Source organism: Mustela lutreola, chromosome Y (genome assembly GCF_030435805.1).
Source record: "Mustela lutreola isolate mMusLut2 chromosome Y, mMusLut2.pri, whole genome shotgun sequence".
NCBI classification, from domain to species: domain Eukaryota; kingdom Metazoa; phylum Chordata; class Mammalia; order Carnivora; family Mustelidae; genus Mustela; species Mustela lutreola.
In genome coordinates this window covers 4,723,021-4,737,825 of record NC_081309.1, presented here as the reverse complement: position 1 = coordinate 4,737,825, position 14,805 = coordinate 4,723,021, and positions in this window count along the sequence as shown.

Sequence of the window (14,805 nt, the reverse complement as noted above, 5' to 3'; positions counted from 1 at the left end):
CAGAGGGCTGCATTGTAGTTCTGGAATTGCCAAACTGGAGGGCTTGTGGGCCAGGAGTTGAGGACAGAAGTCTGAGAACACAAGCAACCTTAGGTTTCTGGGCGAGGGCATGGCAGGTACGCTCTGCAGAGCTGAAACGAGATCTCGTGCATCTGAAATCAGGTGAGGATCTGGCGAACACTCAGGTTGGAGTTTCAGTCCCTTATGGCCCTCTTCATGAAGAGGTGGTGGATCACGAGGCCATGGAATTTTTCCCACGATGGGAGTTGTGAGATGCTCCAAACCGTAAAGATTCTTCTGCAGGGCGATTGAACCTGTTGGTTGGCTCCAGGACTTCCCATACGGATCGATTCCGAGTAGGGTTCTAAGGATGGATGGCTGGGAAGCCCGACTCTCATTCCTCTTGTGTCCTAGTGGCAAGACAGGTTAGATCTGCTGGATCTGGGGGAGAAAGTGAGAGGGTAGAGTTGAAGTGGACTCTCTTGTGGATGGGTCCTAATGTGGGTTTGTGTCCATGGAGAACTTGGAATGAGGCAGTGGCACAGGGTCCCTGAAGGGTTCTCCTAACCAGAGGCTTTGACACAGCTCCAACGTGCATGATTCCCACGTGGAGACGAGATTTGTTCTGATGGGTGCCTCAAGAAACAGCCATATGCTGCTATTGGAATCCAGGCCTCTGGGGAGAGATGCCTAGACAACAAATCAATGGATCCGATTAGGATCTAGGGGCCTGCTCATTCCAATTTACCTCTGGGGACATCTGTCCACGGGTCTAGGTGTAGGTAGATGCTCAGCTGGTGTCAGACCGCCCTTGTTTTTCATGGGCAGTCAACACTATTGGGATGGCCCCGGGCACTTTGGAGGTTTATCATCCTATTTCTAGGTTTGTGGCCAATGGAATGGGCAGAATTCCCAGGTACAGTCCTCAGGTTTGGCTCCAAGAACCTGTGCCTGTAGGTTTTGTGGGCCAGGGCTGTGGGGACAGTTGTCTGAAAACACAAACCCGGCTTAGGATTCGGGTCGTAGGTATTGCAGGACTGATCTACAGACCGTGAGGAGAACTCTTCAGGATATGAACAAGGGGGCGAGTGTGAGATGCTTGCTCAAGATTTTGTCTCTGGATATTGTGTCACTGATGGCCGTGGAATGTCCGGGTGGCCTCAGGGGCCATGGACGAGTCTTCCTCTCTGGGCATTTGGCCTGCTCCCAAGAGTTTGGGGTTATTCGTTGAGATGGGAGGAGTCCGTTTTGTTTTGTTTTTACCTCAGTTGTCCCACCAAAAGAGAGTTTCCAGGGCAGAGCCCTGGGGAGGGGCGACTGGACAACCAGAAAGCTGGTTAAAACTTGGGGCCTAGGGGCATGGCAAGCCTATTATGACGTCTAATGGTCCAGCAACTTAGAGGACTTACTAGAGGACAGGACTCACGCTGAGGGTCACAATGCGTGTTTGTGCCCTCTTCGTACTCATGCATGGGCCGGGCCTCATGGTGAACGCTGGTTTCTCCTACACTGAACGTGGGACAACATGCCAACCATAAGGTTTCTTGCCATAGGGAAGGAGGAGTTCTGATTTCTGCATCACATTCACCCCTTGGCGGGGTGTGGAGTTAAGGTCTATGTCCTGAAGCCTGAGAAGCTAGGTTGGGAATAGATGACGAGCTAAGGCCATGGCGGGTCTGTTGTGCTCAGTGTGCGGTCAGCTGTCTGGGTGTTGGTCAGGAAGTCCGGGCTCAGGCTGTGTCAGACAGTGTATTAGTGCCCAGATGTGTCGATATAATTTGTGTACAGAAGGGTGCCGTGTAGGTCTATCCTCATTTCGGGTGTCTGGGAAGCTCCATAGGGCACCATTTTGCTTTTTATCTGGAGGGCAGGCAGAATGCTGCCTTGTGGGTCCAGAATTGCCGAACGTGAGGTCTTGGGGGCCAGGAGTGTGAGGACGGACATTGGAGAACAGAAGTTTCACATAGGTTTAAGGGCGAGGGCAAGGCCGGCACACTCTGCACAGCTGCATCGAGATGTCGTGCATCTGAATTCAGCGCGAGGATCAGACGTTGGCTCCGGTTGGAGTTCCTGTCCATGATTTCCCCTTCAGAAAGGGGGTGGGGGCTTCAGAAAGCCATCATGGATTTCCCACGTTGGGAGTGGTGAGATGCTCCAAAAGGCAAGGATTCCTTCTGCAGGACATGTGAGACCTTTTGGATGGGTCCAGGACGTTCCATATGGAAGGACCCCAGAGCAGGGTTCTAAGTGCGGAGCCCTGGGCAAGCCGCCTCGCATCTCAATCGTCTCCTAGCGACAAGACAGGTTCTATCTGCTGGCTCTGGCGGAGCAACCGAGAAGCCAGAGTTGAAATGGACTCTCCTGCGGATGGATCCTATATGTGGGTTTGTGTCCATGGAGACTTGGAAAGGGGTGGTGGCACCGGGCCCTGAAGGATTCTCCTAACCGGAAGTTTTGACACAGTTCCAGCCTGCTATTTTCCCATGTCGAGACAAGATTTGCCTCCGGAAACCCCCGCATGCTGGTATTTGAAAACATGCCTCTGAGGAGAGATGCCTGGAAACCAAAGCAATGGATCCGATTACGGCCTAGGGACCTGTGAGGTTCAATCTACTACCCTGGTGACATCCAACTACGGTATGAGTGGAGGTAGATGCTCAGCTGTTGTCAGACGCCCTTGTTTGTCCCGGGCGGCCTACACAATTGGGATGGCCTCAGGGACTGTGGAGGTTTCTCCTAATTTGGAGGCGTGTGGTCAAGTGAATGGGCAGAATTCCAGTGGAGTGGGCAGGCACAGACCTGATGTGTGGCTCCAGGGGCCCCAGCCTGGAGGGTGTGTGGGCCAGGAGCGTGGGGATAGAAGTCTGAAAACACTAACGCGGCTTACGTTTGGGGACATAAGTATGGCAGGCCCGATCTACAGGCCCTGAGGAGAACTCTTCGGGATATGAAGAAAGAGTGAGTGTGAGGCATTTATTCAGGCTTTTGTCTCTGGATTTTGTGTCAACAATGGCCGTGGAATGTCGAGGAGGCCTCATGGGCCATGGACAAGTCTTCCTCTCTGTGGATTTGGCACGTACCCAATTGTTTGGGGTCCATCATGGGGATGGGAGGAGTCGTATCAGTTTGGTTACCTCAGGTGTCCCACCAAAAGAGGGATTTCAAAGCAGAGCCCTGCGGAGGGGTGAATGGACAAACCGAACTATGGTTAGTTCCAGCCACTGAGAGGCCTTCCTTGAGGACAGAACTCACGCTGTGGGTCAGAATGTGTGTTTATGCCTTCTAAGCGCTCAAGCATGGGCGGGAATCATGGTCCACACTGTTGCTCCTACACTGAACGTTGGGCTCCATGCCAACCACATGTATGCTTGCCATGGGGAAGTAGTAGTTCTGATTTTTTTTCCATCTCTTTCACCGCTGGGCCGTGATTGGAGTTAAGGTCTAGGTTGTGTAGTCTGAAAACCGAGCTTGGGAAGAGATGACGACTTAAGTCCATGTCAGGTCCGACGTGCTCAGTGTGGAGCCAGCTCGCTGAGTGTTGGTCGGGAGGTTCAGGCCTAGGCTGCGTCAGACCAGGCATTAGTTTTCAGGGTATATTGTATAATTGGGGGAGAGTCGAGTGCCATGCAGCTTGATCCTCATTTATCGTTTCTGGGTAGCCCCAAGGGCAACGTTTTTCTTCTGGAGGGCAGGCAGAGTGCTGCTTTGTGGCTCCGGAATTCCCAAACTGGATGCCCTTTGGGCAAGGAGTGTGAGGACGGAAGAATGAGAACACAAGTTAGGCGTAGGTTTCGGGACGAGGGCACGGCAGGCACTCTCTGCACATCTGAATCGGGACTTCGTCCATCTGAAGTCAGGGAGAGGTTCAGACCTAGGCTCAGCTTGGAGTTTCTGTCCATTATGGCCCTTTCTTGAAGGGGGCAGCATCCCGAAGCCATGGAGGTTTACCCAGGAGGGGAGTTGGGATATGCTCCAAGGCACAAGGATTTTTTCTGATCAACAATTGAGATCTGTTGGATCGCTCCAGGATGTTTCATAAGGAACGACAGCAAAGCAGGGATCGAAGGATGGAACCCTGGGCAGACTGTATCGATTCTAACTGTCTCCCAGTTAATAGACAGTTTTGATATGCTAGCTCTAGGGGAGCAACGGAAGGGGCTGAGCTGAAATGGACTCTTCTGCCGATGGGACCTATTGTGGGTTTGTGTGCATAGAGACCCTGGCACGGAGCTGTGACACACGGACCCTGAATGCTTCTCCTAACCAGAGGTTTTGCGTCATCTCCAAAAGACAAGTTTCCCATGTGGAGACTAGATTTGATCTGATTGGTGCCTCAGGAAAGCCCCACATGCTGATATTGGAAACCAGGCCTCTGATGAGAGATAGCAGGAAACCAAAACAATGGACCCCATTAGGGCCTAGGGCCCTGACCCGTTCAATCTCCTTCTCTGGGGACATCCATCTACAGTATGAGTGGAGATGGATGCTCAGCTGGTTCCAGGCAGCCCTTGTTTGTCCTGGGCGTTCAATACTATGGGGATGGCCTTGGGGACTTTGGAGGTTTCTCCGAGTTTGTATGAATGTGGTCAATGGAAGGGGCAGAATTCCCGTGGAGTTGAGAGGCACAGACCTGATGTGTGGCTCCAGGGTCCCCAGGCTGGAGGGTGTGGAAGCCAGGAATGTGGGGATAGAAGTCTGAAAACACACACTCGGCTTGTTTTGGGGACGTAGGTATGGCAGTCCCGATCTACAGACCGTGAGGGGAACTCTTTGGGATAGGAAGAAAGAGCGAGTGTGAGGCGCTAATTCAGGCTTTTGTCTCTGGATTTTGTGTCAACGATGGGCGTGGAATGTCGGGGAGGCCTCATGGGCCATGGATGAGTCTTCCTCTCTGTGGATTTGGCCCGATCCCAATTTGGGGGTCAATCTGTGGGATGGGAGGAGTCCTTTCAGTTTGGTTACCTCATTCTAAAGCAGAGCACTGGGGAGGGGCGAATGGACAACACGAACTATGGTTAAAAATTGGGGCCTAGGGGCATGGCAAGCCCAATATGCCGTCTCTTGGTCCAAACCACTGAGACAGCTTACTTGGGGACTGGGCTCACGCTGAGGGTCACAATGCATATCTGTGACCAACGCGGCCCTCAAGCATGGCGGGGTCAAAGGGCCACACTGCTATCAACTACGCTGAACGTTGGGCAACACGCCAACCACAAGATTTCTTGGCATGGGGAAGGATTTCTGATTTCTGCCTCATGTTCAAACCTGGGCAGTGATTGGAGAAAACGTCTAGGTTCTGAAGCCTGAAAACCGAAGTTGGGAAGAGATGACGACCTAAGGCTTTGGCAGGTCCGATGTGTTCAGTGTGAGTCCAGCTGGCTGGGTGTGGGTCGGGAGGTCTGGACCTCAGTCTGTGACAGAAAGGGCATGAGTGCCCAGGGCATCCTGTAGGATTGGGGTACAGTCAAGTGGCGAAAAGTTTGATCCTCCTTTGGGGCTTCTGGTTAGCCCCAGAGGGCAATGTTTTTTCTTCTGGACGGCAGGCAGAGGGCTGCATTGTAGTTCTGGAATTGCCAAACTGGAGGGCTTGTGGGCCAGGAGTTGAGGACAGAAGTCTGAGAACACAAGCAACCTTAGGTTTCTGGGCGAGGGCATGGCAGTTACTCTCTGCAGAGCTGAAACGAGATCTCGTGCATCTGAAATCAGGTGAGGATCTGACGAACGCTCAGGTTGGAGTTTCTGTCCCTTATGGCCCTCTTCATGAAGAGGTGGTGGATCACGAGGCCATGGAATTTTTCCCACGATGGGAGTTGTGAGATGCTCCAAACCGTAAAGATTCTTCTGCAGGGCGATTGAGACCTGTTGGTTGGCTCCAGGACTTCCCATACGGATCGATTCCGAGTAGGGTTCTAAGGATGGATGGCTGGGAAGCCCGACTCTCATTCCTCTTGTGTCCTAGTGGCAAGACAGGTTAGATCTGCTGGATCTGGGGGAGAAACTGAGAGGGTTGAGTTGAAATGGACTCTCTTGTGGATGGGTCCTAATGTGGGTTTGTGTCCATGGAGAACTTGGAATGAGGCAGTGGCACAGGGTCCCTGAAGGGTTCTCCTAACCAGAGGCTTTGACACAGCTCCAACGTGCATGATTCCCACGTGGAGACGAGATTTGTTCTGATGGGTGCCTCAAGAAACAGCCATATGCTGCTATTGGAATCCAGGCCTCTGGGGAGAGATGCCTAGACAACAAAGCAATGGATCCGATTAGGATCTAGGGGCCTGCTCATTCCAATTTACCTCTGGGGACATCTGTCCACGGGTCTAAGTGCAGGTAGATGCTCAGCTGGTGTCAGACCGCCCTTGTTTTTCCTGGGCAGTCAACATTAATTGGATGGCCCCGGGCTCTTTGGATGTTTATCATCCTATTTCTAGGTTTGTGGCCAATGGAATGGGCAGAATTCCCAGGTACAGTCCTCAGGTTTGGCTCCAAGAACCTGTGCCTGTAGGTTTTGTGGGCCAGGGCTGTGGGGACAGTTGTCTGATAACACAAACCCGGTGTGGGTTTCGGGTGGTAGGTATTGCAGGACTGATCTACAGACCGTGAGGAGAACTCTTCAGGATATGAACAAGGGGGCGAGTGTGAGACGCTTGCTCAAGATTTTGTCTCTGGATATTGTGACACTGATGGCCGTGGAATGTCCGGGTGGCCTCAGGGGCCATGGACGAGTCTTCCTCTCTGGGCATTTGGCCCGCTCCCAAGAGTTTGGGGTTATTCTTTGAGATGGGAGGAGTCCGTTTTGTTTTGTTTTTACCTCAGTTGTCCCACCAAAAGAGAGTTTCCAGGGCAGAGCCCTGGGGAGGGGCGACTGGACAACCAGAAAGCTGGTTAAAACTTGGGGCCTAGGGGCATGGCAAGCCCATTATGTCGTCTAATGGTCCAGCCACTGAGAGGACTTACTAGAGGACAGGACTCATGCTGAGGGTCACAATGCATGTTTGTGCCCTCTTCGTACTCAAGCATGGGCCGGGCCTCATGGTGAACGCTGGTTTCTCCTACACTGAACGTGGGACAACTTGCCAACCACAAGGTTTCTTGCCATAGGGAAGGAGGAGTTCTGATTTCTGCATCACATTCACCCCTTGGCGGGGTGTGGAGTTAAGGTCTATGTCCTGAAGCCTGAGAAGCTAGGTTGGGAATAGATGACGAGCTAAGGCCATGGCGGGTCTGTTGTGCTCAGTGTGCGGTCAGCTGTCTGGGTGTTGGTCAGGAAGTCCGGGCTCAGGCTGTGTCAGACAGTGTATTAGTGCCCAGATGTGTCGATATAATTTGTGTACAGAAGGGTGCCGTGTAGGTCTATCCTCATTTCGGGTGTCTGGGAAGCTCCATAGGGCACCATTTTGCTTTTTAACTGGAGGGCAGGCAGAATGCTGCCTTGTGCGTCCAGAATTGCCAAATGTGAGGTCTTGGGGGCCAGGAGTGTGAGGACGGACATTGGAGAACAGAAGTTTCACATAGGTTTAAGGGCGAGGGCAAGGCCGGCACACTCTGCACAGCTGCATCGAGATGTCGTGCATCTGAATTCAGGGCGAGGATCAGACGTTGGCTCAGGTTGGAGTTCCTGTCCATGATTTCCCCTTCAGAAAGGGGGTGGGGGCTTCAGAAAGCCATCACGGTTTTCCCACGTTGGGAGTGGTGAGATGCTCCAAAAGGCAAGGATTCCTTCTGCAGGACATGTGAGACCTTTTGGATGGGTCCAGGACGTTCCATATGGAAGGACGCCAGAGCAGGGTTCTAAGGGCGGAGCCCTGGGTGAGCCGCCTCGCATCTCAATCGTCTCCTAGCGACAAGACACGTTCTATCTGCTGGCTCTGGCGGAGCAAACGAGAAGCCAGAGTTGAAATGGACTCTCCTGCGGATGGATCCTATATGTGGGTTTATGTCCATGGAGACCTTGGAAAGGGGTGGTGGCACCGGGCCCTGAAGGATTCTCCTAACCGGAAGTTTTGACACAGTTCCAGCCTGCTATTTTCCCATGTCGAGACAAGATTTGCCTCCGGAAACCCCCGCATGCTGGTATTTGAAAACATGCCTCTGAGGAGAGATGCCTGGAAACCAAAGCAATGGATCCGATTACGGCCTAGGGACCTGTGAGGTTCAATCTACTACCCTGGTGACATCCAACTACGGTATGAGTGGAGGTAGATGCTCAGCTGTTGTCAGACGCCCTTGTTTGTCCCGGGCGGCCTACACAATTGGGATGGCCTCAGGGACTGTGGAGGTTTCTCCTAATTTGGAGGCGTGTGGTCAAGTGAATGGGCAGAATTCCAGTGGAGTGGGCAGGCACAGACCTGATGTGTGGCTCCAGGGGCCCCAGCCTGGAGGGTGTGTGGGCCAGGAGCGTGGGGATAGAAGTCTGAAAACACTAACGCGGCTTACGTTTGGGGACATAAGTAGGGCAGGCCCGATCTACAGGCCCTGAGGAGAACTCTTCGGGATATGAAGAAAGAGTGAGTGTGAGGCATTTATTCAGGCTTTTGTCTCTGGATTTTGTGTCAACAATGGCCGTGGAATGTCGAGGAGGCCTCATGGGCCATGGACAAGTCTTCCTCTCTGTGGATTTGGCACGTACCCAATTGTTTGGGGTCCATCATGGGGATGGGAGGAGTCCTATCAGTTTGGTTACCTCAGGTGTCCCACCAAAAGAGGGATTTCAAAGCAGAGCCCTGAGGAGGGGTGAATGGACAAACCGAACTATGGTTAGTTCCAGCCACTGAGAGGCCTTCCTTGAGGACAGAACTCACGCTGAGGGTCACAATGTGTGTTTATGCCTTCTAAGCGCTCAAGCATGGGCGGGAATCATGGTCCACACTGTTGCTCCTACACTGAACGTTGGGCTCCATGCCAACCACATGTATGCTTGCCATGGGGAAGTAGTAGTTCTGATTTTTTTTCCATCTCTTTCACCGCTGGGCCGTGATTGGAGTTAAGGTCTAGGTTGTGTAGTCTGAAAACCGAGCTTGGGAAGAGATGACGACTTAAGTCCATGACAGGTCCGACGTGCTCAGTGTGGAGCCAGCTCGCTGAGTGTTGGTCGGGAGGTTCAGGCCTAGGCTGCGTCAGACCAGGCATTAGTTTTCAGGGTATATTGTATAATTGGGGGAGAGTCGAGTGCCGTGCAGCTTGATCCTCATTTAGCGTTTCTGGGTAGCCCCAAGGGCAACGTTTTTCTTCTGGAGGGCAGGCAGAGTGCTGCTTTGTGGCTCCGGAATTCCCAAACTGGATGCCCTTTGGGCAAGGAGTGTGAGGACGGAAGAATGAGAACACATGTTAGGCGTAGGTTTCGGGACGAGGGCACGGCAGGCACTCTCTGCACATCTGAATCGGGACTTCGTCCATCTGAAATCAGGGAGAGGTTCAGACCTAGGCTCAGCTTGGAGTTTCTGTCCATTATGGCCCTTTCTTGAAGGGGGCAGCATCCCGAAGCCATGGAGGTTTACCCAGGAGGGGAGTTGGGATATGCTCCAAGGCACAAGGATTTTTCTGATCAACAATTGAGATCTGTTGGATCGCTCCAGGATGTTTCATAAGGAACGACAGCAAAGCAGGGATCGAAGGATGGAACCCTGGGCAGAATGTATCGATTCTAACTGTCTCCCAGTTAATAGACAGTTTTGATATGCTAGCTCTAGGGGAGCAACGGAAGGGGCTGAGCTGAAATGGACTCTTCTGCCGATGGGACCTATTGTGGGTTTGTGTGCATAGAGACCCTGGCACGGAGCTGTGACACACGGACCCTGAATGCTTCTCCTAACCAGAGGTTTTGCGTCATCTCCAAAAGACAAGTTTCCCATGTGGAGACTAGATTTGATCTGATTGGTGCCTCAGGAAAGCCCCACATGCTGATATTGGAAACCAGGCCTCTGATGAGAGATAGCAGGAAACCAAAACAATGGACCCCATTAGGGCCTAGGGCCCTGACCCGTTCAATCTCCTTCTCTGGGGACATCCATGAGTGGAGATGGATGCTCAGCTGGTTCCAGGAAGCCCTTGTTTGTCCTGGGCGTTCTATACTATGGGGATGGCCTTGGGGACTTTGGAGGTTTCTCCGAGTTTGTATGATTGTGGTCAATGGAAGGGGCAGAATTCCCGTGGAGTTGAGAGGCACAGACCTGATGTGTGGCTCCAGGGTCCCCAGGCTGGAGGGTGTGGAAGCCAGGCATGTGGGGATAGAAGTCTGAAAACACACACTCGGCTTGTTTTGGGGACGTAGGTATGGCAGTCCCGATCTACAGACCGTGAGGGGAACTCTTTGGGATAGGAAGAAAGAGCGAGTGTGAGGCGCTTATTCAGGCTTTTGTCTCTGGATTTTGTGTCAACGATGGGCGTGGAATGTCGGGGAGGCCTCATGGGCCATGGATGAGTCTTCCTCTCTGTGGATTTGGCCCGATCCCAATTTGGGGGTCAATCTGTGGGATGGGAGGAGTCCTTTCAGTTTGGTTACCTCATTCTAAAGCAGAGCACTGGGGAGGGGCGAATGGACAACACGAACTATGGTTAAAAATTGGGGCCTAGGGGCATGGCAAGCCCAATATGCCGTCTCTTGGTCCAGCCGCTGAGACACGTTACTTGGGGACTGGGCTCACGCTGAGGGTCACAATGCGTATCTGTGACCAACGCGGCCCTCAAGCATGGCGGGGTCAAAGGGCCACACTGCTATCAACTACGCTGAACGTTGGGCAACACGCCAACCACAAGATTTCTTGCCATGGGGAAGGATTTCTGATTTCTGCCTCATGTTCAACCCTGGGCAGTGATTGGAGAAAACGTCTAGGTTCTGAAGCCTGAAAACCGAAGTTGGGAAGAGATGACGACCTAAGGCTTTGGCAGGTCCGATGTGTTCAGTGTGAGTCCAGCTGGCTGGGTGTGGGTCGGGAGGTCCAGGCTCAGGCTGTGACAGAAAGGGCATGAGTGCCCAGGGCATCCTGTAGGATTGGGGTACAGTCAAGTGGCGAAAAGTTTGATCCTCCTTTGGGGCTTCTGGTTAGCCCCAGAGGGCAATGTTTTTTCTTCTGGACGGCAGGCAGAGGGCTGCATTGTAGTTCTGGAATTGCCAAACTGGAGGGCTTGTGGGCCAGGAGTTGAGGACAGAAGTCTGAGAACACAAGCAACCTTAGGTTTCTGGGCGAGGGCATGGCAGGTACGCTCTGCAGAGCTGAAACGAGATCTCGTGCATCTGAAATCAGGTGAGGATCTGGCGAACACTCAGGTTGGAGTTTCAGTCCCTTATGGCCCTCTTCATGAAGAGGTGGTGGATCACGAGGCCATGGAATTTTTCCCACGATGGGAGTTGTGAGATGCTCCAAACCGTAAAGATTCTTCTACAGGGCGATTGAACCTGTTGGTTGGCTCCAGGACTTCCCATACGGATCGATTCCGAGTAGGGTTCTAAGGATGGATGGCTGGGAAGCCCGACTCTCATTCCTCTTGTGTCATAGTGGCAAGACAGGTTAGATCTGCTGGATCTGGGGGAGAAAGTGAGAGGGTAGAGTTGAAGTGGACTCTCTTGTGGATGGGTCCTAATGTGGGTTTGTGTCCATGGAGAACTTGGAATGAGGCAGTGGCACAGGGTCCCTGAAGGGTTCTCCTAACCAGAGGCTTTGACACAGCTCCAACGTGCATGATTCCCACGTGGAGACGAGTTTTGTTCTGATGGGTGCCTCAAGAAACAGCCATATGCTGCTATTGGAATCCAGGCCTCTGGGGAGAGATGCCTAGACAACAAAGCAATGGATCCGATTAGGATCTAGGGGCCTGCTCATTCCAATTTACCTCTGGGGACATCTGTCCACGGGTCTAGGTGTAGGTAGATGCTCAGCTGGTGTCAGACCGCCCTTGTTTTTCCTGGGCAGTCAACACTATTGGGATGGCCCCGGGCACTTTGGAGGTTTATCATCCTATTTCTAGGTTTGTGGCCAATGGAATGGGCAGAATTCCCAGGTACAGTCCTCAGGTTTGGCTCCAAGAACCTGTGCCTGTAGGTTTTGTGGGCCAGGGCTGTGGGGACAGTTGTCTGAAAACACAAACCCGGCTTAGGATTCGGGTCGTAGGTATTGCAGGACTGATCTACAGACCGTGAGGAGAACTCTTCAGGATATGAACAAGGGGGCGAGTGTGAGATGCTTGCTCAAGATTTTGTCTCTGGATATTGTGTCACTGATGGCCGTGGAATGTCCGGGTGTCCTCAGGGGCCATGGACGAGTCTTCCTCTCTGGGCATTTGGCCCGCTCCCAAGAGTTTGGGGTTATTCGTTGAGATGGGAGGAGTCCGTTTTGTTTTGTTTTTACCTCAGTTGTCCCACCAAAAGAGAGTTTCCAGGGCAGAGCCCTGGGGAGGGGCGACTGGACAACCAGAAAGCTGGTTAAAACTTGGGGCCTAGGGGCATGGCAAGCCTATTATGACGTCTAATGGTCCAGCAACTTAGAGGACTTACTAGAGGATAGGACTCACGCTGAGGGTCACAATGCGTGTTTGTGCCCTCTTCGTACTCATGCATGGGCCGGGCCTCATGGTGAACACTGGTTTCTCCTACACTGAACGTGGGACAACATGCCAACCACAAGGTTTCTTGCCATAGGGAAGGAGGAGTTCTGATTTCTGCATCACATTCACCCCTTGGCGGGGTGTGGTGTTAAGGTCTATGTCCTGAAGCCTGAGAAGCTAGGTTGGGAATAGATGACGAGCTAAGGCCATGGCGGGTCTGTTGTGCTCAGTGTGCGGTCAGCTGTCTGGGTGTTGGTCAGGAAGTCCGGGCTCAGGCTGTGTCAGACAGTGTATTAGTGCCCAGATGTGTCGATATAATTTGTGTACAGAAGGGTGCCGTGTAGGTCTATCCTCATTTCGGGTGTCTGGGAAGCTCCATAGGGCACCATTTTGCTTTTTATCTGGAGGGCAGGCAGACTGCTGCCTTGTGGGTCCAGAATTGCCGAACGTGAGGTCTTGGGGGCCAGGAGTGTGAGGACGGACATTGGAGAACAGAAGTTTCACATAGGTTTAAGGGCGAGGGCAAGGCCGGCACACTCTGCACAGCTGCATCGAGATGTCGTGCATCTGAATTCAGCGCGAGGATCAGACGTTGGCTCCGGTTGGAGTTCCTGTCCATGATTTCCCCTTCAGAAAGGGGGTGGGGGCTTCAGAAAGCCATCATGGATTTCCCACGTTGGGAGTGGTGAGATGCTCCAAAAGGCAAGGATTCCTTCTGCAGGACATGTGAGACCTTTTGGATGGGTCCAGGACGTTCCATATGGAAGGACCCCAGAGCAGGGTTCTAAGGGCGGAGCCCTAGGCGAGCCGCCTCGCATCTCAATCGTCTCCTAGCGACAAGACACGTTCTATCTGCTGGCTCTGGCGGAGCAACCGAGAAGCCAGAGTTGAAATGGACTCTCCTGCGGATGGATCCTATATGTGGGTTTGTGTCCATGGAGACCTTGGAAAGGGGTGGTGGCACCGGGCCCTGAAGGATTCTCCTAACCGGAAGTTTTGACACAGTTCCAGCCTGCTATTTTCCCATGTCGAGACAAGATTTGCCTCCGGAAACCCCCGCATGCTGGTATTTGAAAACATGCCTCTGAGGAGAGATGCCTGGAAACCAAAGCAATGGATCCGATTACGGCCTAGGGACCTGTGAGGTTCAATCTACTACCCTGGTGACATCCAACTACGGTATGAGTGGAGGTAGATGCTCCGCTGTTGTCAGACGCCCTTGTTTGTCCCGGGCGGCCTACACAATTGGGATGGCCTCACGGACTGTGGAGGTTTCTCCTAATTTGGAGGCGTGTGGTCAAGTGAATGGGCAGAATTCCAGTGGAGTGGGCAGGCACAGACCTGATGTGTGGCTCCAGGGGCCCCAGCCTGGAGGGTGTGTGGGCCAGGAGCGTGGGGATAGAAGTCTGAAAACACTAACGCGGCTTACGTTTGGGGACATAAGTATGGCAGGCCCGATCTACAGGCCCTGAGGAGAACTCTTCGGGATATGAAGAAAGAGTGAGTGTGAGGCATTTATTCAGGCTTTTGTCTCTGGATTTTGTGTCAACAATGGCCGTGGAATGTCGAGGAGGCCTCATGGGCCATGGACAAGTCTTCCTCTCTGTGGATTTGGCACGTACCCAATTGTTTGGGGTCCATCATGGGGATGGGAGGAGTCCTATCAGTTTGGTTACCTCAGGTGTCCCACCAAAAGAGGGATTTCAAAGCAGAGCCCTGAGGAGGGGTGAATGGACAAACCGAACTATGGTTAGTTCCAGCCACTGAGAGGCCTTCCTTGAGGACAGAACTCACGCTGAGGGTCACAATGTGTGTTTATGCCTTCTAAGCGCTCAAGCATGGGCGGGAATCATGGTCCACACTGTTGCTCCTACACTGAACGTTGGGCTCCATGCCAACCACATGTATGCTTGCCATGGGGAAGTAGTAGTTCTGATTTTTTTTCCATCTCTTTCACCGCTGGGCCGTGATTGGAGTTAAGGTCTAGGTTGTGTAGTCTGAAAACCGAGCTTGGGAAGAGATGACGACTTAAGTCCATGACAGGTCCGACGTGCTCAGTGTGGAGCCAGCTCGCTGAGTGTTGGTCGGGAGGTTCAGGCCTAGGCTGCGTCAGACCAGGCATTAGTTTTCAGGGTATATTGTATAATTGAGGGAGAGTCGAGTGCCGTGCAGCTTGATCCTCATTTAGCGTTTCTGGGTAGCCCCAAGGGCAACGTTTTTCTTCTGGAGGGCAGGCAGAGTGCTGCTTTGTGGCTCCGGAATTCCCAA